Source organism: Schistocerca nitens, unplaced genomic scaffold (genome assembly GCF_023898315.1).
Source record: "Schistocerca nitens isolate TAMUIC-IGC-003100 unplaced genomic scaffold, iqSchNite1.1 HiC_scaffold_191, whole genome shotgun sequence".
Classification (NCBI taxonomy): domain Eukaryota; kingdom Metazoa; phylum Arthropoda; class Insecta; order Orthoptera; family Acrididae; genus Schistocerca; species Schistocerca nitens.
Genome location: NW_026045732.1, coordinates 1 through 25510, shown reverse-complemented (window position 1 = coordinate 25510; position 25510 = coordinate 1). Strand labels below are relative to the sequence as shown.

Genomic DNA, 25510 nt, shown 5'->3' with positions numbered 1-25510 from the left:
CCTCTCTGGGGCACTTGCGTCTTTGGACTTTAGTCAAGCTTTTGATAGGGTTGACCATTCGTTCCTTACGGCCGTTCTCCACCACATGGGTTTCCCAGTCGCCGTTATCACGGTAGTGATGCGCCTTCTGCGGGGTGCCTCATCCAGGATTATGTACAATGGCAGACTCACTCCACCGATAATAATAGGTCGATCCGTACGTCAAGGTTGCCCTCTATCAGCAATTTTGTACGCCTTTTCCTTGGAATCCTTGCTATGTGGACTAAGACAACGTTTGGTAGGGTTGTCCATAGATCGCTACCGATTCTGTTGCACGGCCTATGCTGACGATGTAGTCATCTGTTTACGTAATGCCGACGAGGTTCGAGCTGTTTTGACGTGGGTAGCGACTTATGGTGAGGCGTCGGGTAGCTCTTTAAACGTACGTAAGTCACAAGTTATGTTCATTGGCACGGGACTTCCCGTGGAGTGCGTTACACCTCTCACCATTGTTGATACCATTCGTTGTTTGGGAATAGATTTTTCATCTGATCTGCGGCGTTCAGCCACCATCAACTGCCGAAGCCTCCTTTTAATGATCAGAGCAGGTCTTATGGACCATCGCCTTCGATCCCTAGATATTCTCCAACGAGCTCGATATGTCAATACATATATCGCATCCCGAGTTCCTCATGTAGCGCAAGTTCTACCTTTCCCGCTTACTGTGGCACGTCGCATGTTGGCAGCGATGGCATCTTTCGTCAGCTCTGGGATGTTGTTCAAAGTTAACTATACAACCCTTACTCTTCCCCGTGAACGAGGTGGGATAGGTCTGTTTCACGTGCCGGATAGAGCTCGCGCCCTATTTGTCAGCTCCCAGATGACGGTATGGACACGTTGCCCAACGAGCCTCACTGGTCTCCTCCTGTCGGCATACTCGCCGGTCTCACTGTCGGCCCCAGTGATGATCTCGGATGTTCCGGCCCAGTTCCATTATATCCGGTACTTCTTTCTGGAACTCAGTTATCTACGCCTCACCTTACCAAGACAGCTTTTACTCAAGACAAAGGCAGTATACAATGTCCTCCAATTAGGTCGTCCACCTAACCCGATTGAACAAAAGTTCCCCCAGGTTGACTGGCGTCATGTATGGCGCGCGGTGTTCGCCTGTTACCTTGACACGAATGTTCAATCTGTCTGGTACCTAACTGTCAATGGTAAGCAAATCAACCAATTTCGCCATCATCGTATCCACCTCGCCCAATCACCTCTATGCTCCACGTGTGGAGTGCCAGACAATGATGAACATCGGTTTGTTTGCGGACCGGCGGCGGAGGTTTGGCACTTGGTTCGACGTATTGTGGCTTTTCTAACGCGGGACATTCCGGATAAGATTACTCCCCCTTCATTATTATTTCCGGAACGTGAATATTTTCCTCAGATAAAGACGAATGCTGTGAATTGGATTCGCGGACATGCCATTCACTACTTATTTGGACAAACTGTAGACTCTGTACTCGATTTTTGGACATACCTCAATGACCGTCATTATGTCGTTGTCCGTCACCCAAAATACAGACAATTTTTCTCGAACTTCCTTGGGAGTGCTTTCCACGAGCCGCCTCGCAGCTGGAATGTGTTAAGCCAAGGTAGAAGAAGGTTTCCTGTTTGAACCAATGAACATTTCTGAACAATTGAACGGAACACATCAATTTCGAAAAGACGTGACTCAACATATTACCAGCGGGGCGCAGAAGGCCTCTGATCAATTACACAAAAAAAAAAAAATACAAAAAGAAATTAAATAAATAAATATAACACACAAAAAAAATAAAACAAAATTCAGGAAAAGGAAGATTTTGTTTTGTTTGTAAGGATAGCCCTACCCTTGATTTCCCATATTTCCCCTGGTATATAGGCAGCTCTCTGAGGTAGGTTTAGTCAGGAGCCAACGCCTGAAGTGGCCCAGATTTTTTTGTTATAGGATTAAAAGTGGCGGTGGCACTTGTTTTTTTTTTAGTTCCATTTTATTAAAAGGTTTAAAACAAAGCAGAACAAAAAAAAAAGCGGTTCTGGCGCTAAAAAAAAAAAAAAAAAGCGGTCTAAGGCGCCAGACTCAAGGAACGACCTTGGCTGCAGTAGCAGCTAGAGCCTTCTGGTCCTCGAATGAGGGCGTGGGTTTGAATCCCACTCCTGACACAGATTTTGTCGCTTCACTGGAGCACCCTGAATGTCATTGAGATCCTTTGTAATGTGCAACAGCACGATACTGGCCGTGTTCTCCTAAGTGAAATCAAAAGTTTGCATCAAACAGAAGCGCACCTACGGCACCAAATTGTTTCTTCGGTAGTGTGAGCTACAAACAGAGAGTGTTGGTTGTAAATACGGCTTTCCCCTCGTGACGATACTTCCGCGCCACAGCCGCAAACACGTCAAAAGGGACACTTGTGGTATGAAAACGACTCTTGTCTAGAGATGCAGAGTGCTAACGACAGTGTGAGGAAACAGTGCAGGCTGACCAGTACATCATCTGTACAATAATAGTCACTGATGAAATACAGAGAACACGAAATAAATTCATATACTCAAAGTATTACTTTATGGAGATTACAACGTGACCAATACTTGAGATATTACTCGACAGATAGACCTCTGCATTCTGTCTAATCTCTGATGTCTTTAACAGACGACTTAGTTTCGAACAAAATGTATTGATTGCTGTGATTATTTGGATTTGAGAAACTCTTTTGGTGGTACATTCTGCGCTATATTTGTGCGGCTGCGTCTGGCGAACGTCTAACGGGTGCAGAACTCATGCCTGCGTACTGTGACAACGTGGATGCGACTACAACATCAACTGCAAGTACTCTAATAGAACAAACGAGGAGTATCAAATCAAGTGTCAGGATGGCCGAGCGGTCTAAGGCGCCAGACTCAAGGAACGACCTTGGCTGCAGTAGCAGCTAGAGCCTTCTGGTCCTCGAATGAGGACGTGGGTTCGAATCCCACTCCTAACACAGATTTTGTCGCTTCACTGGAGCACCCCGAATATCATTGAGATCCTTTGTAATGTGCAACAGCACGATACTGGCCGTGTTCTCCTAAGTGAAATCAAAAGTTTGCATCAAACAGAAGCGCACCTACGGCACCAAATTGTTTCTTCGGTAGTGTGAGCTACAAACAGAGAGTGTTGGTTGTAAATACGGCTTTCCCCTCGTGAGGATACTTCCGCGCCACAGCCGCAAACACGTCGAAAGGGACACTTGTGGTATGAAAACGACTCTTGTCTAGAGATGCAGAGTGCTAACGACAGTGTGAGGAAACAGTGCAGGCTGACCAGTACATCATCTGTACAATAATAGTCACTGATGAAATACAGAGAACACGAAATAAATTCATATACTCAAAGTATTACTTTATGGAGATTACAACGTGACCAATACTTGAGATATTACTCGACAGATAGACCTCTGCATTCTGTCTAATCTCTGATGTCTTTAACAGACGACTTAGTTTCGAACGAAATGTATTGATTGCTGTGATTATTTGGATTTGAGAAACTCTTTTGGTGGTACATTCTGCGCTATATTTGTGCGGCTGCGTCTGGCGAACGTCTAACGGGTGCAGAACTCATGCCTGCGTACTGTGACAACGTGGATGCGACTACAACATCAACTGCAAGTACTCTAATAGAACAAACGAGGAGTATCAAATCAAGTGGAGGTGGAACACGGGTCTGGCCCCGGTACGTAACGTGAATTTTCTCATTGCTTGGCAGCGTGCATGCTTTCATCGTTGTTTCAGTCTAACATTGTTTTTTTGTGGCGTTTCCTCATCTGTGTTGTGTGACACCGGTCTGTTGCGCGTTTTAACCTTTATTGTCGCTCACGAGTGGAGTTTTGGTAGCGCCACTGCACCCATATTTGTGTACTTTTATTTGTTATGTATCTAAATGTGTCTGGCATTTCTACATGTGTCGGGTATCCGCCGCTCGTTCGGAGGCACATTTTAGTCGTTATTGCCGCTCCCTTGGATCATTACGGATGCACGGGTGCTTTTTACGATGTGCACATTTCTGTTTAACAAGTTGTGTCCTTTCGTTTGTGTCTGGGGTCTGCCACGCATTGATTGTGTGTTTACCCCGTTACTCTCACTACCATGCGCTGTCTTAACGGTGCATGTGCAGTTTTTGTTGTGCGCATACTTTTTTTTTCTCGCGTCTGATGAGTGACATCCGTTGCGGACATATTTCATTGTGCTTGCCACTACCTTGCGTCGTTTGGCGGCACATGTGCCTGCAAATTTGTGCGAACTGTTTTATTCGCCTTTACATGTGTCTTGTATTTGTTGTACGCGGGCGGAACTTTTCGTCACTGTGTAGCCACAGTGTATACTCCTTGTGACGCCGTTGGTTCCGCAGTTGTGCCCGTTACTTTTATTCTTAATAATTATAGTTATTATGTATTGTCTTTGTCTGTGTCTGGTGTGTGCCCCCCGTCGGAGGCGATGTCTCATCGCTCATGCCGACGAACTGCATGGAATTGTATTGGCGGCGAACATGTACTTTTACTCTGTCAGTATCATTTATTATTTTACCTATGTTCCTGTCTGCACCTGTTGGGGATGACTTTTACCGTTATTTGTCGATTGTATGCGTCGTTTGGTAGCGCACATGACCTTCTGCTGTGCCACTTTGTGCCTGTGATTTGCTTTGTGTACGGCGTCGGCGGTTTGTTGCCTCTTCTTGTCTGTGCTTCTTGTCTGTGCTTAATTGTTGCTGTTTTAGCTGTGCCTGGAGTTCGGTAGCCTGCGGTGGATCATTTTCGCCGTTCGTGTTCACATGTTGCTTTGCTTTGGCGGAGCCGTTGTGACCTTTATTGTGGACATTTATTTCGTGTGTATTCTGTGTATGCTACCTGCCACCTGTCGGTATGCCATTTTTGCCGATCTTGTCCACAATAAACGCTACCTTCGCGGCGCTACTGCTTCGCTTCTTGTGAACACTGCATTTGTTGTTCCTTGCGTTGTGTATGGTTCCTGACACGCGTCGGTGGCTTATTCTTATAGTAAATGTTAACAAAATGCGTAGTCCGTATAAGGTCCTTGCCTTAAACACTCTTTTATGTGAAACCCGTTGCTATGTCGCCCTTTTGCAAGAAGTGACACGTGAGGCTCTGATGCTTCTGACCGATCTGTGTGACTACGTTATTGTGGACAATGTGGTGTCTGATGACGTCACCGGTACTGCTATATTAGTCTGTCCCGGCCTCAGTGTCACGAATATTGAGTGTCTACCTACTGGCCGCGCTATTGCGTGCACTATTGAAGGCGTCGTGTTTGTTAATGTTTACGCTCCTTCCGGCAGCGACTACGCGGCGCGGCGGCTCTTTTATGGTCTGGAGCTGTGTGAGGTTTTGCACCGGGATATGGTGCGTCTCATCAACAGGGTGTCTATGGCGCAGGTGATAGTGGCAGATGCGATAGTACCCCAGTGTAAGGCGTTCCCGACCACCAAGCGCAACGCCACCATCTGGTTACTCGGTCATACCATTCACTCTTTGTTTTGTCTTAAACTGACTGACCGTCTGGATTTTCTCACGTACTTATGGGCTGAACATGGCAAGTCCCGTCTTCGAAGTGATTATGCTCTGACTTTTGCGAATTTTTTGCATGTCGCCTTGGCGCATGCTTATACTCTTTTCCCGATGTCGACTTAATTCAATTTACATTTTCCTGCTTAAAACTATGACGTGATTGAACGTGCCCTCGTCTTGTGATGAATGTCTATTTAGTACCAGTAACGATAAATATAACGTAAACGGGAGACGTTTCTCCCTTGGGAAATGCCTCGTATATGGTATTATGCGAGGATCTTTTGTTTTCGCTTTCTTTATTTTCTTCTTGTTTCCCACTTTGCCATATCTTGGTATGGGATCGTGCTGCTAAGGAGAGGCGTTGTGTGACAGTGTCCCCCCCTTTTTGTGGACATTTCGTTGTGTTTCATTGATTTACTTTGGTCAGGATTCCTGGTGTGTTTTTCCTCATTGCATTGCTTATTTTCGTTTCTTTGTCGTTTCTTCGGCGTGCTTACCGTTACTCGGTTCTTCACGATGTACGTCCGTGTTTCATGATTTTTTGCATTGCTGGATGGCGTTTTGCTTTGTGCGCTGACTGGACTTTTCTTTGACTTCTTCCAGCCGGTTCTATGTCTATATATATATATATATACTTTTTGTTTTCGCACTTCACGGAGCCTTCATGTAACTACCCTGCTTTCCGTGGAGCTGCATACGTTTTTGTTTTCCCTTCTCACAAGGAATGCCTCACAGGAAGGAGGCTTACTTTGCTACTTTCTTTCGTCAACGTTTGTTTTCGTTTACGTTACATCTGGCAACAGCATTAACTATAGCTGAGAAGCTCGCCGACGAAGGCGTTATTTGGAGAGCGCAAGGCCGGGCTATAAGGGGAGTTGGGAGGCCCGAAGAAAAGAAAAAAAAAAAAAAAAGAAGAAAAAAAGAAAAAAAAAAGCTGCCAATGTTTTCTGTCTCGAAACCAGGAGCACTGATTACCCGCGAAGGGAACAGCGCAGCAAGCCGTGAGCGTCTCTTTCTTAAATTGTCGTAGCAGCACAGTGCGTGGTGCAACGACAGGATTCACAGGCGCAGTCTGGTGTCACGATTGCTGGCGTTCGTCTCCACGAAATGCGTCCCGAGCATGCCGTTCTACAAAGTGGAAACGCTAAATTTTGGCCGTTGTCGTCAAGTAGCGTGTGTACTGTTTGCTGCGTTCGCTGGAGGAGCACTCGCGTCGTTATCCGGTGTGGTCTAGTGGCTAGGATACCTGGCTCTCACCCAGGAGGCCCGGGTTCGATTCCCGGTACCGGAAATCCACCATTTTGTTGCTCCTCTTAGGCGACTTGTCCCGACTTTGCTCGACTGTGCGTGGTGTAACAGTGCGTGGTGTAACAACAGGATTCACCGGCGCAGTTTGGTCTCATGATTGCTGGCGTTCGTCTCCACGAGATACGTCCAGAGCATGCCGTTCTACGAAGTGGAAACGTTAATTTTTGCAGTTGTCGCCAAGTAGCGGGTGGACGCTCACCGTGTTTGTTGGAGGAGTGCGTGTGTCGTTATCCGGTGTCGTCTAGTGGCTAGGATACCTGGCTCTCACCCAGGAGGCCCGGGTTCGATTCCCGGTACCGGAAATCCACCATTTTGTTGCTCCTCTTAGGCGACTTGTCCCGACTTTGCTCGACTGACGCTACGCTGACGCTTGCAGAAAAGCACGTTAAGTATGAATGACGGCCACAAGTGACGGCGAGAGAGATGCGACACCTGTCCACCTGTGGTCAACAGACTTGGAGGACTGCAAGACACTGCCAGGGAGGTGAATGCAGCTAACCACTCTGGTTAGTGTCCTAACAGCGCAGGCACGTTTCGTTTGCCCGTATACATATAATGGAGATCGCGTCTGACGCAGTGGGCTGAGCTTTGCTGTGTACCGGGCGGGTGCAGTCGCGAGAACTGCTTCCCCGGGCGCCTCCGCGGCCGTGATCGTCTAGTGGTTAGGACATTGCGTTGTGGCCGCAAAAACCCAGGTTCGAATCCTGGTCACGGCAATTTTGAAGGTTTTGCCTTGCTGTTGCTGCAATCATGATCGTCACCCAGTGTTTGAAATCACAATGCTCTCATCACTTTACACTCATGTTCCGCACGCCGCAGGTTGCACTACCATTTCATTATCAGCAACAAGAAATTCGGCCGCCCCAGGGCGTGGGTAGCTGCCTGAGAGGTTAAATCTATAGTCGAAAGGGGCAGTTGTTTGAGGTGCGATGCATGAGCAGCGAGTCGCAGCACAACAGGAAACTGTGTCGTGCACTGTTTTCTAGAGACGCGGGGAACGCTGGCGCAGGTAGCGTGGCCGAGCGGTCTAAGGCGCTGGTTTAAGGCACCAGTCTCTTCGGAGTCGTGGGCCCGAACACATCGCGCGCTCGCTCCGGCGTGTCGGGCGGTGTTTACGGGTGCTTCGTGGCGGCGGCGGCGGTTGCTTCGCGGCGCGGTTTTTCATCTGTGCTGTACTTTTTCGTGAAGTGAGTACTATGGATCACGGTGATTCCGAGGATCGTCAGAATAACATTCAGTGCGCCTTTGATCGATCGGTAATTCGGCCGTCCGCTTTCGAAATTCATAAATGGCTTCGTGAGGATTTGAACTTAACGGACAGTGACGTTCTTGGTTTACAATTGGATTCCTTTTTGAACTCTTTGTTTTTGAAGCTGCCAACTCCCGAAATGTGTGACACTCTTGTAACGGTCAATGACGGTGTGCGCCAATTTAAGCACCTTGATGGTAGAATTAGTAATGTTGTGTTGTCTAATGCTGGTTTTGGTGTACGGACAGTGCGTGTTTTCAATCTCCCGTTTGAAATGAGGAACGAAACGATTTCTAGTGCTTTGACGCCTTATGGCACTGTTTTGTCGGTGTCAAAGGAAAAATGGTCAGCTGCTTATCTTTTTCAAGTGGATAACGGTATCCGTAGTGTAAAGATGATAGTGAAGAAACATATTCCTTCTTTTGTTTATATTAAAGGACAACGCGCTTTCATAACGTACAGCGGTCAGCCCCAGACGTGTTCTTTTTGTAATAGTACTGGTCATTTCCGGCAGGACTGTCCTGCGCGTAGGCGGCCGGTACAGCTACCGCGTGGCAGTAGTCAAGACGAGATGACGTGGGCAGCAGTCGCCATTGGTCCCACCCCCCGCGATGCGCGACGCGCTGAGGAAACCGCCGTACCGGCGGACGCTACTGACATGGACACCTCACCCTCTTTGCCACTACATAGCGTGGTGTCGGAAGTGACTGTTAGTTCTCTTTCGGCAAATGTGACTTCGTCGCAGGACGTTTCTGTTAGCGCGCAACACACAGTGTCAGCACTCGTTCCTGAACGCGTGCCATTTGCAGAATCTAACCTCGTCGATGCAGCTGCGTTACATACGGCTTCATTGTCTGCTTTGGCTGTTGAGACGCCATCAGTCTTAGAATCCGCTACCTCTGTAAGCTCTGTAGCAATATCGGACTCGGTCGCGGACGTTGTGCCGCTGTCCAGATCCGACCCCGCCCCTGTGTTCCCCACGCGTGCTGCGTCCGCGAGTGTGGCTACTTCCGACCATGTTACTGGCCACCGCCTCGAGAGTTTTTCGTTTCCAGAGGCCCCCAAATCGCGACGCGAGCGGAATACTGCCGGCACTAGCAACCCTCAACGTTTACGCTGTGCCAGTACTTCTGGTCGATTGGAATCAGGTTTCTTTTCCGGACGGTTTCGCAGCCCGTCTCCGGTCCGTCGGGCCGTCGTGCCATCTCAGTCCCAACCGACACAGCAAGGTTCGCAGCGGACCCCGCAGCGTGTTGACGTTGCGTCCCGGCCGGCGTCGGCGTCGGGACGTGGCCAGCAACGACACATTTCTCGCAGTCAGCCGGCAAAGAAAACCACCCCTGCCGACAGTAAGCGTGACGTGGCTGTTCGCCGGCTTAAAGATATTTTGAGCACGCAGGGTTCCGAAACGGACGTTGACTTGGCCATGGACGCTGTGCCGTCTGCTCCAATGCCTGTTAAACGGAAATCTGGCGACCCGCACCCTCGGCGCACTCATACGTCTGTGCGTGACCCTGGGTCGACACCTTCCTTAGCTTCCTCCCCCACGGAGGTGTCCAGATCTCCAGCAGACACGCCTATGGAGTTTGCAAGCGTGCCCCAGCCCCCTCCTCCCTGTGACCGGCTGGATTGGTCGGCGGATGTGGAGGAACCGGATGACGGGACTTCATCCCGTGAATAACCTGTTTATTCTGCGGCACACATTTTAACTTGTGATGCAGGTTTTCCTGTTATCTGTTTGTTTCTTTTGTGTTTTTTTATCTCCGTATGGCGTCTGATCCACGTCAGTGGAATGTTGTTACTGTCCATGTAAACAAAATGCGTAGTCAGTACAAGGTGTCCGCCCTGCACGCTTTTTTACGTGCCAATAATTGTCATATAGCATTTCTACAAGAGGTTACGCGTGACGCCTTGTCGTTTTTTGCTACTTTTACAGATTTTATTGTTATTGATAACGTAGTGTCATTGGAAGGAACAGGCACGGTGATTTTAGTCCGTTCTGGTCATGACGTACAAGGTATTGACTGTTTGCCGGATGGCCGTGCTATTGCGTGTACTGTTAATGGTTTTGTTTTTGTTAATGTTTATGCCCCTTCTGGTAGCACGCCTGAAAGGAACAGATTTTACTCTCAGGACTTCTGTTATTTTCTTCACCGCAATCGGGACAACTTAGTTGTTGGGGGAGATTTTAATGCTGTTATAGAAGACAGGGACCAGGAGCCTAGACCCAATAGGTGTCCGGGACTTTCTGCTCTCGTTGATGGACTCCGGCTCCGAGATACGTGGCGTGTGATCCACCCTCACACAACGGAGTTTACCTATTTTTATCCCACGGGCCATAGTCGTCTTGACAGGATTTATGTGTCGTCCCCGCTTGTGACTAATGTTTTAGAGGCAGAAGTTCATCCAGTTCTTTTTTCTGATCACTGTGGTTATGTATGTCGACTCATTTTATCTCTTCCCCGTATTCCTCGTCGGAAGACGTTGTGGAAGTTTAACTGCAGCCTTTTAAGTGATGTACATTTTAATCGACAGTTTACCGTCATGTGGCGAAGCGTTCTGCAGGCCAAGCCTGCGGCACGCAGCACTCTTGAGTGGTGGGTGAAGGTTGCTAAGCCGGCTATAAGGGCATTTTTAATTAATTTTAGCCGCGAAGCTGCCCATTGGCGTCGTGAGACAGCGCGTTTTTATCAGAGTTGTCTGCGTGATCTCGCCCAGCGAGTTACAGCCCAGCCCGAACTTCTTCCTACTCTCAAGCAGTTTAAGGCCAAACTGTTCCACGAGCTGAGGCGGCAATGTGACGGCCCGGTTATTCGAAGTCAGCCGGTGGGTGTCGTGGACGGGGAGGCCTTATCTGTGTACCATCTAAATAGGGAGAGACGGAGGCGCGCGAAGTTACGCATTGATGCTTGGATCACACGTGACGGTACAAAAACCTCTGACGCGGGCAAAATTGAACGGGAAATTTCTGAGCACTTTGCGTCTCTTTTCAACGATGTCGCTGTGATTCCTGGCGCGATGCGGTGGCTATTGCAACAGACGCCAAATGTTTTGGGCCGCACCGATAGGGCTCATCTTAACGCAACCTTTACTCTTGATGAACTAAGAGAGGCTGTTCACGGTAGTCCGCGGGGGAAATCTCCCGGTGTAGATGGGATACCGGTAGAATTTTATCTCAAGTTTTTTAATGTTCTGAGTGATACTCTACTTGCAGTTGCCAATGACATTCAAAACGGCATTGATATACCGGCAGAATTTGAAGAGGGCTGTATTGCCCTCGTTCCGAAAACCACAGCTGTGCCGAGCATTGACAATGTCCGCCCTATAACTCTGTTAAACTCGGATTACAAAATTGTGGCACGGTGTGTCGCAATTAGGATGAAGCAAGTTCTGCCGAAAGTCCTCAGTGAAAATCAGACGTGCGCGGTAAGAGATCGGAATATCTTCGATGCTATTTTGGCATATAGAGACTGTATAGGATATGTCAAAAGCGACAGGGTGCGGACTGCTGGGATATTATTGGTAGATTTTAAAAATGCATTTGATCGAATCAGTCATTTTTATTTACAGAAAGTCATGACCAGAATGGGTTTCGGGCTGAAGTTTACAAGGCTGATTCAAAATTTTTTGCGCAATGCCACGTCACGCGTTAGCATTAATGGCCACCTCAGTGATACGATACAAATCAGGCGTTCTGTGCGTCAGGGCTGCCCTCTATCGATGGGGCTGTATGCCTTAGCTTTAGACCCTCTCCTTCGTTCCATTTGCCACGCGTGTCGGGGCATCAGAGTGGGTGACGAGCACCTAATCTGTAAAGCCTATGCTGATGATTTGGGGGTGTTTATTGAACAGCCGGGTGACATCGATAGGCTGTACAGTGCTCTGAAACAGTTTGAGACAGCGACTGGGGCGGTCGTAAGTACTACTAAGACGGCTCTACTCCCCCTTACGCCGCGCATGCGTGCTGTTCACCGTCACTGGTACTGTATTAAACAGCAATACAAAGTTCTGGGCATTGTCCTGACGGACGATATCCAACGGATGGCGGCGCTAAACTGGCGCACAACGCTTCATCAGATTCGTGCGCTGGCGAAAATCCACGCTGTCAGGAATCTGGCGCTTGGCGAAAAAGTTTTCCTCATAAATACCTGTGTACTTGCCAAAGCGTGGTACTTGGCCCAGATTCTGCCACTGCCGAAGAAACTTGAACGTGCCATCAAACACGCAGTCTACTGGCTGTTGTGGAAAGGTAATATTTTTAAGGTGTCCATGGACACGTGCACTTTGGGCGTGATGGAGGGGGGGCTGGGTCTGGTTGATCTCCACGCAAAGTGTGCGGCGTTGTTCTTTCGAAGGACTACTGTGGTGGTTGAAAAGGGGCCTCGTAGTGTGACGGCGGTTCTGTTTGCCAAATATCGACCACATTCGGTGGCTGCTCCAGTTTTTGTTTCTGATATTCCTTATTCGGTAAATTATGTGCGCCACTTCTACCTTTATGGTAGTTACGTTGTTAGCAGCGATGTCAGTGGACGCACGGTCAGTGATATCATACGAGCTCTTCGCGGGACTCCATTGAAGAATAAATGGGAACGACGGCTGCCGCAGTACGACTGGACTACCGTGTGGAAAAACATTGCGTCTAAGGTTGTCCCGGCGGCAGTACGTGCGACGTGGTACAAATTGGTGAACCGTACAATTTCGACGAACTCAAAATTACAGTCCATTCATCTTATCCAATCCAGTGCTTGTGAAATGTGCGCTGAAGAGGACACTCTTGAACATCGCTTTGTGTGTCGCAAATTTAGCGTTGTTTGGGACACTGCACGTGATATGATACGCTTGATTAACAGACTGGCTACGCATCATGTGACCGCGATCGACGCCATAGTGCCGCAGTGTAAGGCTTACCCTGTCGCCAAACGCAATGCCACGATTTGGATTATTGGACACACCATTCATTCTATGTTTTCTCTCGGATTGACTGATAAACTGGACTTCCTTACTTACCTTTGGACTGAACATAATACCGAACGCGTTCGTGCACCTTATCACGAGATTTTTTCCAATTTTTTGAATGCTGCTCTATCTCATGTATTCAACACGAGTTTGAATTATTCTTGACTATGATTCATTCTTTATATATAGTTTCCCTGTCCCGTCCATGACGTGAACAGATCTAGACCGGAACGTACCGTAACGAAATATATTGAATTGTATGTCTCCGTCATGTTGTGTATGTTTTGCTCGACGAAATTTACTGTCGTGCGCACCTTGATGTTTTTGTAGTTCTCCGTTCTCCTTTCGTTTAATCATCGAGTGGCCGATGTTCTATTGTTTATTTATTTATTTATTTTTTCTTATAGCGGTGGACGCTTTTGCTTTCCATTCTTTTATTTAGTGGCATGGACCTCTCTTGCAGCATTGTACTTTGTGTTCTCTTATGCAGTTTCCTGTTGGTCTGTGCCTTGTCTAACCAATTGTTCCTTTTTATGTGCTCTCTTTGTGTCTTTTCATCCGTTTTTTTTTTCTTTTACTGCTGTGTGGCAATGACCGAGGTGGTCCATCGGCGTTTTCAGTTTCAAGTTGGTTGATGTGGTGCTTTCCAGATATGGCTTTCAATGACCCACGTTTTTTTTTTTTTTTTTTTTTTTTTTTTTTTTTTTTTGCTGCATACCAATTCATTCCGTTGCATTACTTTGGAAGATATCATTTATTTTTTTTCATTTCGCATGTATGTTTCCACGTATTGGACCATCCGGGGATACTACTTGCTCTTCCGCAGGAATATCTGGATCAACGGGGGAACACCTACGTTCATTGTCATCGGGGGAGCTACATCAACCAATTGTACAGCCACCGAAGCTCGCCAACGACGGCACTTATGGAGAACGCAAGGCCGGGCTATAAGGGGAGTTGGGAGGCCCGACAAGAAAAAAAAAAAAAAAAAAAAAAAAGCTGCCAATTTTTACTTCTCGTTTTTGTGCCATTGCGCTGTGTTCTCGTGGGGTAGAACGCAGCTCCTGCGGCGGCCGCGTCGCGTAGGTAGCGTGGCCGAGCGGTCTAAGGCGCTGGTTTCAGGCACCAGTCTCTTCGGAGGCGTGGGTTCGAATCCCACCGCTGCCAACGTTTTCTGTCTCGAAAACAGGAGCACTGATTTCCCGCGAAGGAAATAGCGCAGCAAAGCGTGAGCGTCGCTCTCTTAAACTGTCGTAGCACAGTGCGCGGTGTAACAACAGGATTCACCGGCGCAGTTTGGTCTCATGATTGCTGGCGTTCGTCTCCACGAGATACGTCCAGAGCATGCCGTTCTACGAAGTGGAAGCGTTAATTTTTGCAGATGTCGTCAAGTAGCGGGTGGACGCTCACCGTGTTTGTTGGAGGAGTGCGTGTGTCGTTATCCGGTGTCGTCTAGTGGCTAGGATACCTGGCTCTCACCCAGGAGGCCCGGGTTCGATTCCCGGTACCGGAAATCCACCATTTTGTTGCTCCTCTTAGGCGACTTGTCCCGACTTTGCTCGACTGACGCTACGCTGACGCTTGCAGAAAAGCACGTTAAGTATGAATGACGGCCACAAGTGACGGCGAGAGAGATGCGACACCTGTCCACCTGTGGTCAACAGACTTGGAGGACTGCAAGACACTGCCAGGGAGATGAATGCAGCTACCCACTCTGGTTAGTGTCCTAACAGCGCAGGCACGTTTCGTTTGCCCGTATACATATAATGGAGATCGCGTCTGACGCAGTGGGCTGAGCTTTGCTGTGTACCGGGCGGGTGCAGTCGCGAGAACTGCTTCCCCGGGCGCCTCCGCGGCCGTGATCGTCTAGTGGTTAGGACATTGCGTTGTGGCCGCAAAAACCCAGGTTCGAATCCTGGTCACGGCAATTTTGAAGGTTTTGCCTTGCTGTTGCTGCAATCATGATCGTCACCCAGTGTTTGAAATCACAATGCTCTCATCACTTTACACTCATGTTCCGCACGCCGCAGGTTGCACTACCATTTCATTATCAGCAACAAGAAATTCGGCCGCCCCAGGGCGTGGGTAGCTGCCTGAGAGGTTAAATATATAGTCGAAAGGGGCAGTTGTTTGAGGTGCGATGCATGAGCAGCGAGTCGCAGCACAACAGGAAACTGTGTCGTGCACTGTTTTCTAGAGACGCGGGGAACGCTGGCGCAGGTAGCGTGGCCGAGCGGTCTAAGGCGCTGGTTTAAGGCACCAGTCTCTTCGGAGGCGTGGGTTCGAATCCCACCGCTGCCAATTTTTACTTCTCGTTTTTGTGCCATTGCGCTGTGTTCTCGTGGGGTAGAACGCAGCTCCTGCGGCGGCCGCGTCGCGTAGGTAGCGTGGCCGAGCGGTCTAAGGCGCTGGTTTCAGGCACCAGTCTCTTCGGAGGCGTGGGTTCGAATCCCACCGCTGCCAACGTTTTCTGTCTCGAAAACAGGAGCACTGATTTCCCGCGAAGGAAATAGCGCAGCAAAGCGTGAGCGTCGCTCTCTTAAACTGTCGTAGCACAGTGCGCGGTGTAACAACAGGATTCACCGGCGCAGTTTGGTCTCATGATTGCTGGCGTTCGTCTCCACGAGATACGTCCAGAGCATGCCGTTCTACGAAGTGGAAGCGTTAATTTTTGCAGATGTCGTCAAGTAGCGGGTGGACGCTCACCGTGTTTGTTGGAGGAGTGCGTGTGTCGTTATCCGGTGTCGTCTAGTGGCTAGGATACCTGGCTCTCACCCAGGAGGCCCGGGTTCGATTCCCGGTACCGGAAATCCACCATTTTGTTGCTCCTCTTAGGCGACTTGTCCCGACTTTGCTCGACTGACGCTACGCTGACGCTTGCAGAAAAGCACGTTAAGTATGAATGACGGCCACAAGTGACGGCGAGAGAGATGCGACACCTGTCCACCTGTGGTCAACAGACTTGGAGGACTGCAAGACACTGCCAGGGAGATGAATGCAGCTACCCACTCTGGTTAGTGTCCTAACAGCGCAGGCACGTTTCGTTTGCCCGTATACATATAATGGAGATCGCGTCTGACGCAGTGGGCTGAGCTTTGCTGTGTACCGGGCGGGTGCAGTCGCGAGAACTGCTTCCCCGGGCGCCTCCGCGGCCGTGATCGTCTAGTGGTTAGGACATTGCGTTGTGGCCGCAAAAACCCAGGTTCGAATCCTGGTCACGGCAATTTTGAAGGTTTTGCCTTGCTGTTGCTGCAATCATGATCGTCACCCAGTGTTTGAAATCACAATGCTCTCATCACTTTACACTCATGTTCCGCACGCCGCAGGTTGCACTACCATTTCATTATCAGCAACAAGAAATTCGGCCGCCCCAGGGCGTGGGTAGCTGCCTGAGAGGTTAAATATATAGTCGAAAGGGGCAGTTGTTTGAGGTGCGATGCATGAGCAGCGAGTCGCAGCACAACAGGAAACTGTGTCGTGCACTGTTTTCTAGAGACGCGGGGAACGCTGGCGCAGGTAGCGTGGCCGAGCGGTCTAAGGCGCTGGTTTAAGGCACCAGTCTCTTCGGAGGCGTGGGTTCGAATCCCACCGCTGCCAATTTTTACTTCTCGTTTTTGTGCCATTGCGCTGTGTTCTCGTGGGGTAGAACGCAGCTCCTGCGGCGGCCGCGTCGCGTAGGTAGCGTGGCCGAGCGGTCTAAGGCGCTGGTTTCAGGCACCAGTCTCTTCGGAGGCGTGGGTTCGAATCCCACCGCTGCCAACGTTTTCTGTCTCGAAAACAGGAGCACTGATTTCCCGCGAAGGAAATAGCGCAGCAAAGCGTGAGCGTCGCTCTCTTAAACTGTCGTAGCACAGTGCGCGGTGTAACAACAGGATTCACCGGCGCAGTTTGGTCTCATGATTGCTGGCGTTCGTCTCCACGAGATACGTCCAGAGCATGCCGTTCTACGAAGTGGAAGCGTTAATTTTTGCAGATGTCGTCAAGTAGCGGGTGGACGCTCACCGTGTTTGTTGGAGGAGTGCGTGTGTCGTTATCCGGTGTCGTCTAGTGGCTAGGATACCTGGCTCTCACCCAGGAGGCCCGGGTTCGATTCCCGGTACCGGAAATCCACCATTTTGTTGCTCCTCTTAGGCGACTTGTCCCGACTTTGCTCGACTGACGCTACGCTGACGCTTGCAGAAAAGCACGTTAAGTATGAATGACGGCCACAAGTGACGGCGAGAGAGATGCGACACCTGTCCACCTGTGGTCAACAGACTTGGAGGACTGCAAGACACTGCCAGGGAGATGAATGCAGCTACCCACTCTGGTTAGTGTCCTAACAGCGCAGGCACGTTTCGTTTGCCCGTATACATATAATGGAGATCGCGTCTGACGCAGTGGGCTGAGCTTTGCTGTGTACCGGGCGGGTGCAGTCGCGAGAACTGCTTCCCCGGGCGCCTCCGCGGCCGTGATCGTCTAGTGGTTAGGACATTGCGTTGTGGCCGCAAAAACCCAGGTTCGAATCCTGGTCACGGCAATTTTGAAGGTTTTGCCTTGCTGTTGCTGCAATCATGATCGTCACCCAGTGTTTGAAATCACAATGCTCTCATCACTTTACACTCATGTTCCGCACGCCGCAGGTTGCACTACCATTTCATTATCAGCAACAAGAAATTCGGCCGCCCCAGGGCGTGGGTAGCTGCCTGAGAGGTTAAATATATAGTCGAAAGGGGCAGTTGTTTGAGGTGCGATGCATGAGCAGCGAGTCGCAGCACAACAGGAAACTGTGTCGTGCACTGTTTTCTAGAGACGCGGGGAACGCTGGCGCAGGTAGCGTGGCCGAGCGGTCTAAGGCGCTGGTTTAAGGCACCAGTCTCTTCGGAGGCGTGGGTTCGAATCCCACCGCTGCCAATTTTTACTTCTCGTTTTTGTGCCATTGCGCTGTGTTCTCGTGGGGTAGAACGCAGCTCCTGCGGCGGCCGCGTCGCGTAGGTAGCGTGGCCGAGCGGTCTAAGGCGCTGGTTTCAGGCACCAGTCTCTTCGGAGGCGTGGGTTCGAATCCCACCGCTGCCAACGTTTTCTGTCTCGAAAACAGGAGCACTGATTTCCCGCGAAGGAAATAGCGCAGCAAAGCGTGAGCGTCGCTCTCTTAAACTGTCGTAGCACAGTGCGCGGTGTAACAACAGGATTCACCGGCGCAGTTTGGTCTCATGATTGCTGGCGTTCGTCTCCACGAGATACGTCCAGAGCATGCCGTTCTACGAAGTGGAAGCGTTAATTTTTGCAGATGTCGTCAAGTAGCGGGTGGACGCTCACCGTGTTTGTTGGAGGAGTGCGTGTGTCGTTATCCGGTGTCGTCTAGTGGCTAGGATACCTGGCTCTCACCCAGGAGGCCCGGGTTCGATTCCCGGTACCGGAAATCCACCATTTTGTTGCTCCTCTTAGGCGACTTGTCCCGACTTTGCTCGACTGACGCTACGCTGACGCTTGCAGAAAAGCACGTTAAGTATGAATGACGGCCACAAGTGACGGCGAGAGAGATGCGACACCTGTCCACCTGTGGTCAACAGACTTGGAGGACTGCAAGACACTGCCAGGGAGATGAATGCAGCTACCCACTCTGGTTAGTGTCCTAACAGCGCAGGCACGTTTCGTTTGCCCGTATACATATAATGGAGATCGCGTCTGACGCAGTGGGCTGAGCTTTGCTGTGTACCGGGCGGGTGCAGTCGCGAGAACTGCTTCCCCGGGCGCCTCCGCGGCCGTGATCGTCTAGTGGTTAGGACATTGCGTTGTGGCCGCAAAAACCCAGGTTCGAATCCTGGTCACGGCAATTTTGAAGGTTTTGCCTTGCTGTTGCTGCAATCATGATCGTCACCCAGTGTTTGAAATCACAATGCTCTCATCACTTTACACTCATGTTCCGCACGCCGCAGGTTGCACTACCATTTCATTATCAGCAACAAGAAATTCGGCCGCCCCAGGGCGTGGGTAGCTGCCTGAGAGGTTAAATATATAGTCGAAAGGGGCAGTTGTTTGAGGTGCGATGCATGAGCAGCGAGTCGCAGCACAACAGGAAACTGTGTCGTGCACTGTTTTCTAGAGACGCGGGGAACGCTGGCGCAGGTAGCGTGGCCGAGCGGTCTAAGGCGCTGGTTTAAGGCACCAGTCTCTTCGGAGGCGTGGGTTCGAATCCCACCGCTGCCAATTTTTACTTCTCGTTTTTGTGCCATTGCGCTGTGTTCTCGTGGGGTAGAACGCAGCTCCTGCGGCGGCCGCGTCGCGTAGGTAGCGTGGCCGAGCGGTCTAAGGCGCTGGTTTCAGGCACCAGTCTCTTCGGAGGCGTGGGTTCGAATCCCACCGCTGCCAACGTTTTCTGTCTCGAAAACAGGAGCACTGATTTCCCGCGAAGGAAATAGCGCAGCAAAGCGTGAGCGTCGCTCTCTTAAACTGTCGTAGCACAGTGCGCGGTGTAACAACAGGATTCACCGGCGCAGTTTGGTCTCATGATTGCTGGCGTTCGTCTCCACGAGATACGTCCAGAGCATGCCGTTCTACGAAGTGGAAGCGTTAATTTTTGCAGATGTCGTCAAGTAGCGGGTGGACGCTCACCGTGTTTGTTGGAGGAGTGCGTGTGTCGTTATCCGGTGTCGTCTAGTGGCTAGGATACCTGGCTCTCACCCAGGAGGCCCGGGTTCGATTCCCGGTACCGGAAATCCACCATTTTGTTGCTCCTCTTAGGCGACTTGTCCCGACTTTGCTCGACTGACGCTACGCTGACGCTTGCAGAAAAGCACGTTAAGTATGAATGACGGCCACAAGTGACGGCGAGAGAGATGCGACACCTGTCCACCTGTGGTCAACAGACTTGGAGGACTGCAAGACACTGCCAGGGAGATGAATGCAGCTACCCACTCTGGTTAGTGTCCTAACAGCGCAGGCACGTTTCGTTTGCCCGTATACATATAATGGAGATCGCGTCTGACGCAGTGGGCTGAGCTTTGCTGTGTACCGGGCGGGTGCAGTCGCGAGAACTGCTTCCCCGGGCGCCTCCGCGGCCGTGATCGTCTAGTGGTTAGGACATTGCGTTGTGGCCGCAAAAACCCAGGTTCGAATCCTGGTCACGGCAATTTTGAAGGTTTTGCCTTGCTGTTGCTGCAATCATGATCGTCACCCAGTGTTTGAAATCACAATGCTCTCATCACTTTACACTCATGTTCCGCACGCCGCAGGTTGCACTACCATTTCATTATCAGCAACAAGAAATTCGGCCGCCCCAGGGCGTGGGTAGCTGCCTGAGAGGTTAAATATATAGTCGAAAGGGGCAGTTGTTTGAGGTGCGATGCATGAGCAGCGAGTCGCAGCACAACAGGAAACTGTGTCGTGCACTGTTTTCTAGAGACGCGGGGAACGCTGGCGCAGGTAGCGTGGCCGAGCGGTCTAAGGCGCTGGTTTAAGGCACCAGTCTCTTCGGAGGCGTGGGTTCGAATCCCACCGCTGCCAATTTTTACTTCTCGTTTTTGTGCCATTGCGCTGTGTTCTCGTGGGGTAGAACGCAGCTCCTGCGGCGGCCGCGTCGCGTAGGTAGCGTGGCCGAGCGGTCTAAGGCGCTGGTTTCAGGCACCAGTCTCTTCGGAGGCGTGGGTTCGAATCCCACCGCTGCCAACGTTTTCTGTCTCGAAAACAGGAGCACTGATTTCCCGCGAAGGAAATAGCGCAGCAAAGCGTGAGCGTCGCTCTCTTAAACTGTCGTAGCACAGTGCGCGGTGTAACAACAGGATTCACCGGCGCAGTTTGGTCTCATGATTGCTGGCGTTCGTCTCCACGAGATACGTCCAGAGCATGCCGTTCTACGAAGTGGAAGCGTTAATTTTTGCAGATGTCGTCAAGTAGCGGGTGGACGCTCACCGTGTTTGTTGGAGGAGTGCGTGTGTCGTTATCCGGTGTCGTCTAGTGGCTAGGATACCTGGCTCTCACCCAGGAGGCCCGGGTTCGATTCCCGGTACCGGAAATCCACCATTTTGTTGCTCCTCTTAGGCGACTTGTCCCGACTTTGCTCGACTGACGCTACGCTGACGCTTGCAGAAAAGCACGTTAAGTATGAATGACGGCCACAAGTGACGGCGAGAGAGATGCGACACCTGTCCACCTGTGGTCAACAGACTTGGAGGACTGCAAGACACTGCCAGGGAGATGAATGCAGCTACCCACTCTGGTTAGTGTCCTAACAGCGCAGGCACGTTTCGTTTGCCCGTATACATATAATGGAGATCGCGTCTGACGCAGTGGGCTGAGCTTTGCTGTGTACCGGGCGGGTGCAGTCGCGAGAACTGCTTCCCCGGGCGCCTCCGCGGCCGTGATCGTCTAGTGGTTAGGACATTGCGTTGTGGCCGCAAAAACCCAGGTTCGAATCCTGGTCACGGCAATTTTGAAGGTTTTGCCTTGCTGTTGCTGCAATCATGATCGTCACCCAGTGTTTGAAATCACAATGCTCTCATCACTTTACACTCATGTTCCGCACGCCGCAGGTTGCACTACCATTTCATTATCAGCAACAAGAAATTCGGCCGCCCCAGGGCGTGGGTAGCTGCCTGAGAGGTTAAATATATAGTCGAAAGGGGCAGTTGTTTGAGGTGCGATGCATGAGCAGCGAGTCGCAGCACAACAGGAAACTGTGTCGTGCACTGTTTTCTAGAGACGCGGGGAACGCTGGCGCAGGTAGCGTGGCCGAGCGGTCTAAGGCGCTGGTTTAAGGCACCAGTCTCTTCGGAGGCGTGGGTTCGAATCCCACCGCTGCCAATTTTTACTTCTCGTTTTTGTGCCATTGCGCTGTGTTCTCGTGGGGTAGAACGCAGCTCCTGCGGCGGCCGCGTCGCGTAGGTAGCGTGGCCGAGCGGTCTAAGGCGCTGGTTTCAGGCACCAGTCTCTTCGGAGGCGTGGGTTCGAATCCCACCGCTGCCAACGTTTTCTGTCTCGAAAACAGGAGCACTGATTTCCCGCGAAGGAAATAGCGCAGCAAAGCGTGAGCGTCGCTCTCTTAAACTGTCGTAGCACAGTGCGCGGTGTAACAACAGGATTCACCGGCGCAGTTTGGTCTCATGATTGCTGGCGTTCGTCTCCACGAGATACGTCCAGAGCATGCCGTTCTACGAAGTGGAAGCGTTAATTTTTGCAGATGTCGTCAAGTAGCGGGTGGACGCTCACCGTGTTTGTTGGAGGAGTGCGTGTGTCGTTATCCGGTGTCGTCTAGTGGCTAGGATACCTGGCTCTCACCCAGGAGGCCCGGGTTCGATTCCCGGTACCGGAAATCCACCATTTTGTTGCTCCTCTTAGGCGACTTGTCCCGACTTTGCTCGACTGACGCTACGCTGACGCTTGCAGAAAAGCACGTTAAGTATGAATGACGGCCACAAGTGACGGCGAGAGAGATGCGACACCTGTCCACCTGTGGTCAACAGACTTGGAGGACTGCAAGACACTGCCAGGGAGATGAATGCAGCTACCCACTCTGGTTAGTGTCCTAACAGCGCAGGCACGTTTCGTTTGCCCGTATACATATAATGGAGATCGCGTCTGACGCAGTGGGCTGAGCTTTGCTGTGTACCGGGCGGGTGCAGTCGCGAGAACTGCTTCCCCGGGCGCCTCCGCGGCCGTGATCGTCTAGTGGTTAGGACATTGCGTTGTGGCCGCAAAAACCCAGTTTCGAATCCTGGTCACGGCAATTTTGAAGGTTTTGCCTTGCTGTTGCTGCAATCATGATCGTCACCCAGTGTTTGAAATCACAATGCTCTCATCACTTTACACTCATGTTCCGCACGCCGCAGGTTGCACTACCATTTCATTATCAGCAACAAGAAATTCGGCCGCCCCAGGGCGTGGGTAGCTGCCTGAGAGGTTAAATATATAGTCGAAAGGGGCAGTTGTTTGAGGTGCGATGCATGAGCAGCGAGTCGCAGCACAACAGGAAACTGTGTCGTGCACTGTTTTCTAGAGACGCGGGGAACGCTGGCGCAGGTAGCGTGGCCGAGCGGTCTAAGGCGCTGGTTTAAGGCACCAGTCTCTTCGGAGGCGTGGGTTCGAATCCCACCGCTGCCAATTTTTACTTCTCGTTTTTGTGCCATTGCGCTGTGTTCTCGTGGGGTAGAACGCAGCTCCTGCGGCGGCCGCGTCGCGTAGGTAGCGTGGCCGAGCGGTCTAAGGCGCTGGTTTCAGGCACCAGTCTCTTCGGAGGCGTGGGTTCGAATCCCACCGCTGCCAACGTTTTCTGTCTCGAAAACAGGAGCACTGATTTCCCGCGAAGGAAATAGCGCAGCAAAGCGTGAGCGTCGCTCTCTTAAACTGTCGTAGCACAGTGCGCGGTGTAACAACAGGATTCACCGGCGCAGTTTGGTCTCATGATTGCTGGCGTTCGTCTCCACGAGATACGTCCAGAGCATGCCGTTCTACGAAGTGGAAGCGTTAATTTTTGCAGATGTCGTCAAGTAGCGGGTGGACGCTCACCGTGTTTGTTGGAGGAGTGCGTGTGTCGTTATCCGGTGTCGTCTAGTGGCTAGGATACCTGGCTCTCACCCAGGAGGCCCGGGTTCGATTCCGGTACCGGAAATCCACCATTTTGTTGCTCCTCTTAGGCGACTTGTCCCGACTTTGCTCGACTGACGCTACGCTGACGCTTGCAGAAAAGCACGTTAAGTATGAATGACGGCCACAAGTGACGGCGAGAGAGATGCGACACCTGTCCACCTGTGGTCAACAGACTTGGAGGACTGCAAGACACTGCCAGGGAGATGAATGCAGCTACCCACTCTGGTTAGTGTCCTAACAGCGCAGGCACGTTTCGTTTGCCCGTATACATATAATGGAGATCGCGTCTGACGCAGTGGGCTGAGCTTTGCTGTGTACCGGGCGGGTGCAGTCGCGAGAACTGCTTCCCCGGGCGCCTCCGCGGCCGTGATCGTCTAGTGGTTAGGACATTGCGTTGTGGCCGCAAAAACCCAGGTTCGAATCCTGGTCACGGCAATTTTGAAGGTTTTGCCTTGCTGTTGCTGCAATCATGATCGTCACCCAGTGTTTGAAATCACAATGCTCTCATCACTTTACACTCATGTTCCGCACGCCGCAGGTTGCACTACCATTTCATTATCAGCAACAAGAAATTCGGCCGCCCCAGGGCGTGGGTAGCTGCCTGAGAGGTTAAATATATAGTCGAAAGGGGCAGTTGTTTGAGGTGCGATGCATGAGCAGCGAGTCGCAGCACAACAGGAAACTGTGTCGTGCACTGTTTTCTAGAGACGCGGGGAACGCTGGCGCAGGTAGCGTGGCCGAGCGGTCTAAGGCGCTGGTTTAAGGCACCAGTCTCTTCGGAGGCGTGGGTTCGAATCCCACCGCTGCCAATTTTTACTTCTCGTTTTTGTGCCATTGCGCTGTGTTCTCGTGGGGTAGAACGCAGCTCCTGCGGCGGCGCGTCGCGTAGGTAGCGTGGCCGAGCGGTCTAAGGCGCTGGTTTCAGGCACCAGTCTCTTCGGAGGCGTGGGTTCGAATCCCACCGCTGCCAACGTTTTCTGTCTCGAAAACAGGAGCACTGATTTCCCGCGAAGGAAATAGCGCAGCAAAGCGTGAGCGTCGCTCTCTTAAACTGTCGTAGCACAGTGCGCGGTGTAACAACAGGATTCACCGGCGCAGTTTGGTCTCATGATTGCTGGCGTTCGTCTCCACGAGATACGTCCAGAGCATGCCGTTCTACGAAGTGGAAGCGTTAATTTTTGCAGATGTCGTCAAGTAGCGGGTGGACGCTCACCGTGTTTGTTGGAGGAGTGCGTGTGTCGTTATCCGGTGTCGTCTAGTGGCTAGGATACCTGGCTCTCACCCAGGAGGCCCGGGTTCGATTCCCGGTACCGGAAATCCACCATTTTGTTGCTCCTCTTAGGCGACTTGTCCCGACTTTGCTCGACTGACGCTACGCTGACGCTTGCAGAAAAGCACGTTAAGTATGAATGACGGCCACAAGTGACGGCGAGAGAGATGCGACACCTGTCCACCTGTGGTCAACAGACTTGGAGGACTGCAAGACACTGCCAGGGAGATGAATGCAGCTACCCACTCTGGTTAGTGTCCTAACAGCGCAGGCACGTTTCGTTTGCCCGTATACATATAATGGAGATCGCGTCTGACGCAGTGGGCTGAGCTTTGCTGTGTACCGGGCGGGTGCAGTCGCGAGAACTGCTTCCCCGGGCGCCTCCGCGGCCGTGATCGTCTAGTGGTTAGGACATTGCGTTGTGGCCGCAAAAACCCAGGTTCGAATCCTGGTCACGGCAATTTTGAAGGTTTTGCCTTGCTGTTGCTGCAATCATGATCGTCACCCAGTGTTTGAAATCACAATGCTCTCATCACTTTACACTCATGTTCCGCACGCCGCAGGTTGCACTACCATTTCATTATCAGCAAC

At 51.1% G+C, this 25510-nt stretch overlaps 38 non-coding genes across 38 annotated transcripts; all 38 read left to right on the top strand.

Moving 5' to 3' along the window:
• The first annotated feature begins 2880 nt into the window (after positions 1-2880).
• Trnal-caa (transfer RNA leucine (anticodon CAA)) lies at positions 2881-2996 on the top strand. The gene is made up of 2 exons: positions 2881-2918; positions 2951-2996. It is a non-coding gene; the product is annotated as a tRNA-Leu (tRNA).
• Positions 2997-6792: 3796 nt separating this feature from the next.
• Positions 6793-6864, top strand: Trnae-cuc (transfer RNA glutamic acid (anticodon CUC)). Its single transcript has one exon. It is a non-coding gene; the product is annotated as a tRNA-Glu (tRNA).
• A 247-nt stretch (positions 6865-7111) lies between these two features.
• Positions 7112-7183, top strand: Trnae-cuc (transfer RNA glutamic acid (anticodon CUC)). The gene has a single exon. It is a non-coding gene; the product is annotated as a tRNA-Glu (tRNA).
• A 342-nt stretch (positions 7184-7525) lies between these two features.
• On the top strand, positions 7526-7597 carry Trnah-gug (transfer RNA histidin (anticodon GUG)). The gene has a single exon. It is a non-coding gene; the product is annotated as a tRNA-His (tRNA).
• A 6574-nt stretch (positions 7598-14171) lies between these two features.
• Trnal-cag (transfer RNA leucine (anticodon CAG)) lies at positions 14172-14253 on the top strand. Its single transcript has one exon. It is a non-coding gene; the product is annotated as a tRNA-Leu (tRNA).
• Positions 14254-14527: 274 nt separating this feature from the next.
• Trnae-cuc (transfer RNA glutamic acid (anticodon CUC)) lies at positions 14528-14599 on the top strand. The gene has a single exon. It is a non-coding gene; the product is annotated as a tRNA-Glu (tRNA).
• A 342-nt stretch (positions 14600-14941) lies between these two features.
• Trnah-gug (transfer RNA histidin (anticodon GUG)) lies at positions 14942-15013 on the top strand. Its single transcript has one exon. It is a non-coding gene; the product is annotated as a tRNA-His (tRNA).
• Positions 15014-15305: 292 nt separating this feature from the next.
• Trnal-aag (transfer RNA leucine (anticodon AAG)) lies at positions 15306-15387 on the top strand. Its single transcript has one exon. It is a non-coding gene; the product is annotated as a tRNA-Leu (tRNA).
• An 80-nt stretch (positions 15388-15467) lies between these two features.
• Trnal-cag (transfer RNA leucine (anticodon CAG)) lies at positions 15468-15549 on the top strand. The gene has a single exon. It is a non-coding gene; the product is annotated as a tRNA-Leu (tRNA).
• Positions 15550-15823: 274 nt separating this feature from the next.
• On the top strand, positions 15824-15895 carry Trnae-cuc (transfer RNA glutamic acid (anticodon CUC)). Its single transcript has one exon. It is a non-coding gene; the product is annotated as a tRNA-Glu (tRNA).
• A 342-nt stretch (positions 15896-16237) lies between these two features.
• On the top strand, positions 16238-16309 carry Trnah-gug (transfer RNA histidin (anticodon GUG)). The gene has a single exon. It is a non-coding gene; the product is annotated as a tRNA-His (tRNA).
• A 292-nt stretch (positions 16310-16601) lies between these two features.
• On the top strand, positions 16602-16683 carry Trnal-aag (transfer RNA leucine (anticodon AAG)). Its single transcript has one exon. It is a non-coding gene; the product is annotated as a tRNA-Leu (tRNA).
• An 80-nt stretch (positions 16684-16763) lies between these two features.
• Positions 16764-16845, top strand: Trnal-cag (transfer RNA leucine (anticodon CAG)). Its single transcript has one exon. It is a non-coding gene; the product is annotated as a tRNA-Leu (tRNA).
• A 274-nt stretch (positions 16846-17119) lies between these two features.
• Trnae-cuc (transfer RNA glutamic acid (anticodon CUC)) lies at positions 17120-17191 on the top strand. Its single transcript has one exon. It is a non-coding gene; the product is annotated as a tRNA-Glu (tRNA).
• A 342-nt stretch (positions 17192-17533) lies between these two features.
• On the top strand, positions 17534-17605 carry Trnah-gug (transfer RNA histidin (anticodon GUG)). The gene has a single exon. It is a non-coding gene; the product is annotated as a tRNA-His (tRNA).
• A 292-nt stretch (positions 17606-17897) lies between these two features.
• On the top strand, positions 17898-17979 carry Trnal-aag (transfer RNA leucine (anticodon AAG)). The gene has a single exon. It is a non-coding gene; the product is annotated as a tRNA-Leu (tRNA).
• An 80-nt stretch (positions 17980-18059) lies between these two features.
• On the top strand, positions 18060-18141 carry Trnal-cag (transfer RNA leucine (anticodon CAG)). Its single transcript has one exon. It is a non-coding gene; the product is annotated as a tRNA-Leu (tRNA).
• Positions 18142-18415: 274 nt separating this feature from the next.
• Positions 18416-18487, top strand: Trnae-cuc (transfer RNA glutamic acid (anticodon CUC)). Its single transcript has one exon. It is a non-coding gene; the product is annotated as a tRNA-Glu (tRNA).
• Positions 18488-18829: 342 nt separating this feature from the next.
• On the top strand, positions 18830-18901 carry Trnah-gug (transfer RNA histidin (anticodon GUG)). The gene has a single exon. It is a non-coding gene; the product is annotated as a tRNA-His (tRNA).
• Positions 18902-19193: 292 nt separating this feature from the next.
• Trnal-aag (transfer RNA leucine (anticodon AAG)) lies at positions 19194-19275 on the top strand. The gene has a single exon. It is a non-coding gene; the product is annotated as a tRNA-Leu (tRNA).
• Positions 19276-19355: 80 nt separating this feature from the next.
• On the top strand, positions 19356-19437 carry Trnal-cag (transfer RNA leucine (anticodon CAG)). Its single transcript has one exon. It is a non-coding gene; the product is annotated as a tRNA-Leu (tRNA).
• A 274-nt stretch (positions 19438-19711) lies between these two features.
• On the top strand, positions 19712-19783 carry Trnae-cuc (transfer RNA glutamic acid (anticodon CUC)). The gene has a single exon. It is a non-coding gene; the product is annotated as a tRNA-Glu (tRNA).
• A 342-nt stretch (positions 19784-20125) lies between these two features.
• On the top strand, positions 20126-20197 carry Trnah-gug (transfer RNA histidin (anticodon GUG)). The gene has a single exon. It is a non-coding gene; the product is annotated as a tRNA-His (tRNA).
• A 292-nt stretch (positions 20198-20489) lies between these two features.
• Trnal-aag (transfer RNA leucine (anticodon AAG)) lies at positions 20490-20571 on the top strand. Its single transcript has one exon. It is a non-coding gene; the product is annotated as a tRNA-Leu (tRNA).
• Positions 20572-20651: 80 nt separating this feature from the next.
• Trnal-cag (transfer RNA leucine (anticodon CAG)) lies at positions 20652-20733 on the top strand. Its single transcript has one exon. It is a non-coding gene; the product is annotated as a tRNA-Leu (tRNA).
• Positions 20734-21007: 274 nt separating this feature from the next.
• On the top strand, positions 21008-21079 carry Trnae-cuc (transfer RNA glutamic acid (anticodon CUC)). The gene has a single exon. It is a non-coding gene; the product is annotated as a tRNA-Glu (tRNA).
• A 342-nt stretch (positions 21080-21421) lies between these two features.
• Positions 21422-21493, top strand: Trnah-gug (transfer RNA histidin (anticodon GUG)). Its single transcript has one exon. It is a non-coding gene; the product is annotated as a tRNA-His (tRNA).
• A 292-nt stretch (positions 21494-21785) lies between these two features.
• On the top strand, positions 21786-21867 carry Trnal-aag (transfer RNA leucine (anticodon AAG)). The gene has a single exon. It is a non-coding gene; the product is annotated as a tRNA-Leu (tRNA).
• Positions 21868-21947: 80 nt separating this feature from the next.
• Positions 21948-22029, top strand: Trnal-cag (transfer RNA leucine (anticodon CAG)). The gene has a single exon. It is a non-coding gene; the product is annotated as a tRNA-Leu (tRNA).
• Positions 22030-22303: 274 nt separating this feature from the next.
• On the top strand, positions 22304-22375 carry Trnae-cuc (transfer RNA glutamic acid (anticodon CUC)). Its single transcript has one exon. It is a non-coding gene; the product is annotated as a tRNA-Glu (tRNA).
• Positions 22376-22717: 342 nt separating this feature from the next.
• Trnah-gug (transfer RNA histidin (anticodon GUG)) lies at positions 22718-22789 on the top strand. The gene has a single exon. It is a non-coding gene; the product is annotated as a tRNA-His (tRNA).
• Positions 22790-23081: 292 nt separating this feature from the next.
• Positions 23082-23163, top strand: Trnal-aag (transfer RNA leucine (anticodon AAG)). The gene has a single exon. It is a non-coding gene; the product is annotated as a tRNA-Leu (tRNA).
• An 80-nt stretch (positions 23164-23243) lies between these two features.
• Positions 23244-23325, top strand: Trnal-cag (transfer RNA leucine (anticodon CAG)). Its single transcript has one exon. It is a non-coding gene; the product is annotated as a tRNA-Leu (tRNA).
• A 687-nt stretch (positions 23326-24012) lies between these two features.
• Positions 24013-24084, top strand: Trnah-gug (transfer RNA histidin (anticodon GUG)). The gene has a single exon. It is a non-coding gene; the product is annotated as a tRNA-His (tRNA).
• Positions 24085-24376: 292 nt separating this feature from the next.
• On the top strand, positions 24377-24458 carry Trnal-aag (transfer RNA leucine (anticodon AAG)). Its single transcript has one exon. It is a non-coding gene; the product is annotated as a tRNA-Leu (tRNA).
• Positions 24459-24537: 79 nt separating this feature from the next.
• On the top strand, positions 24538-24619 carry Trnal-cag (transfer RNA leucine (anticodon CAG)). Its single transcript has one exon. It is a non-coding gene; the product is annotated as a tRNA-Leu (tRNA).
• A 274-nt stretch (positions 24620-24893) lies between these two features.
• On the top strand, positions 24894-24965 carry Trnae-cuc (transfer RNA glutamic acid (anticodon CUC)). Its single transcript has one exon. It is a non-coding gene; the product is annotated as a tRNA-Glu (tRNA).
• Positions 24966-25307: 342 nt separating this feature from the next.
• On the top strand, positions 25308-25379 carry Trnah-gug (transfer RNA histidin (anticodon GUG)). The gene has a single exon. It is a non-coding gene; the product is annotated as a tRNA-His (tRNA).
• The last annotated feature ends 131 nt before the right edge of the window (positions 25380-25510 follow it).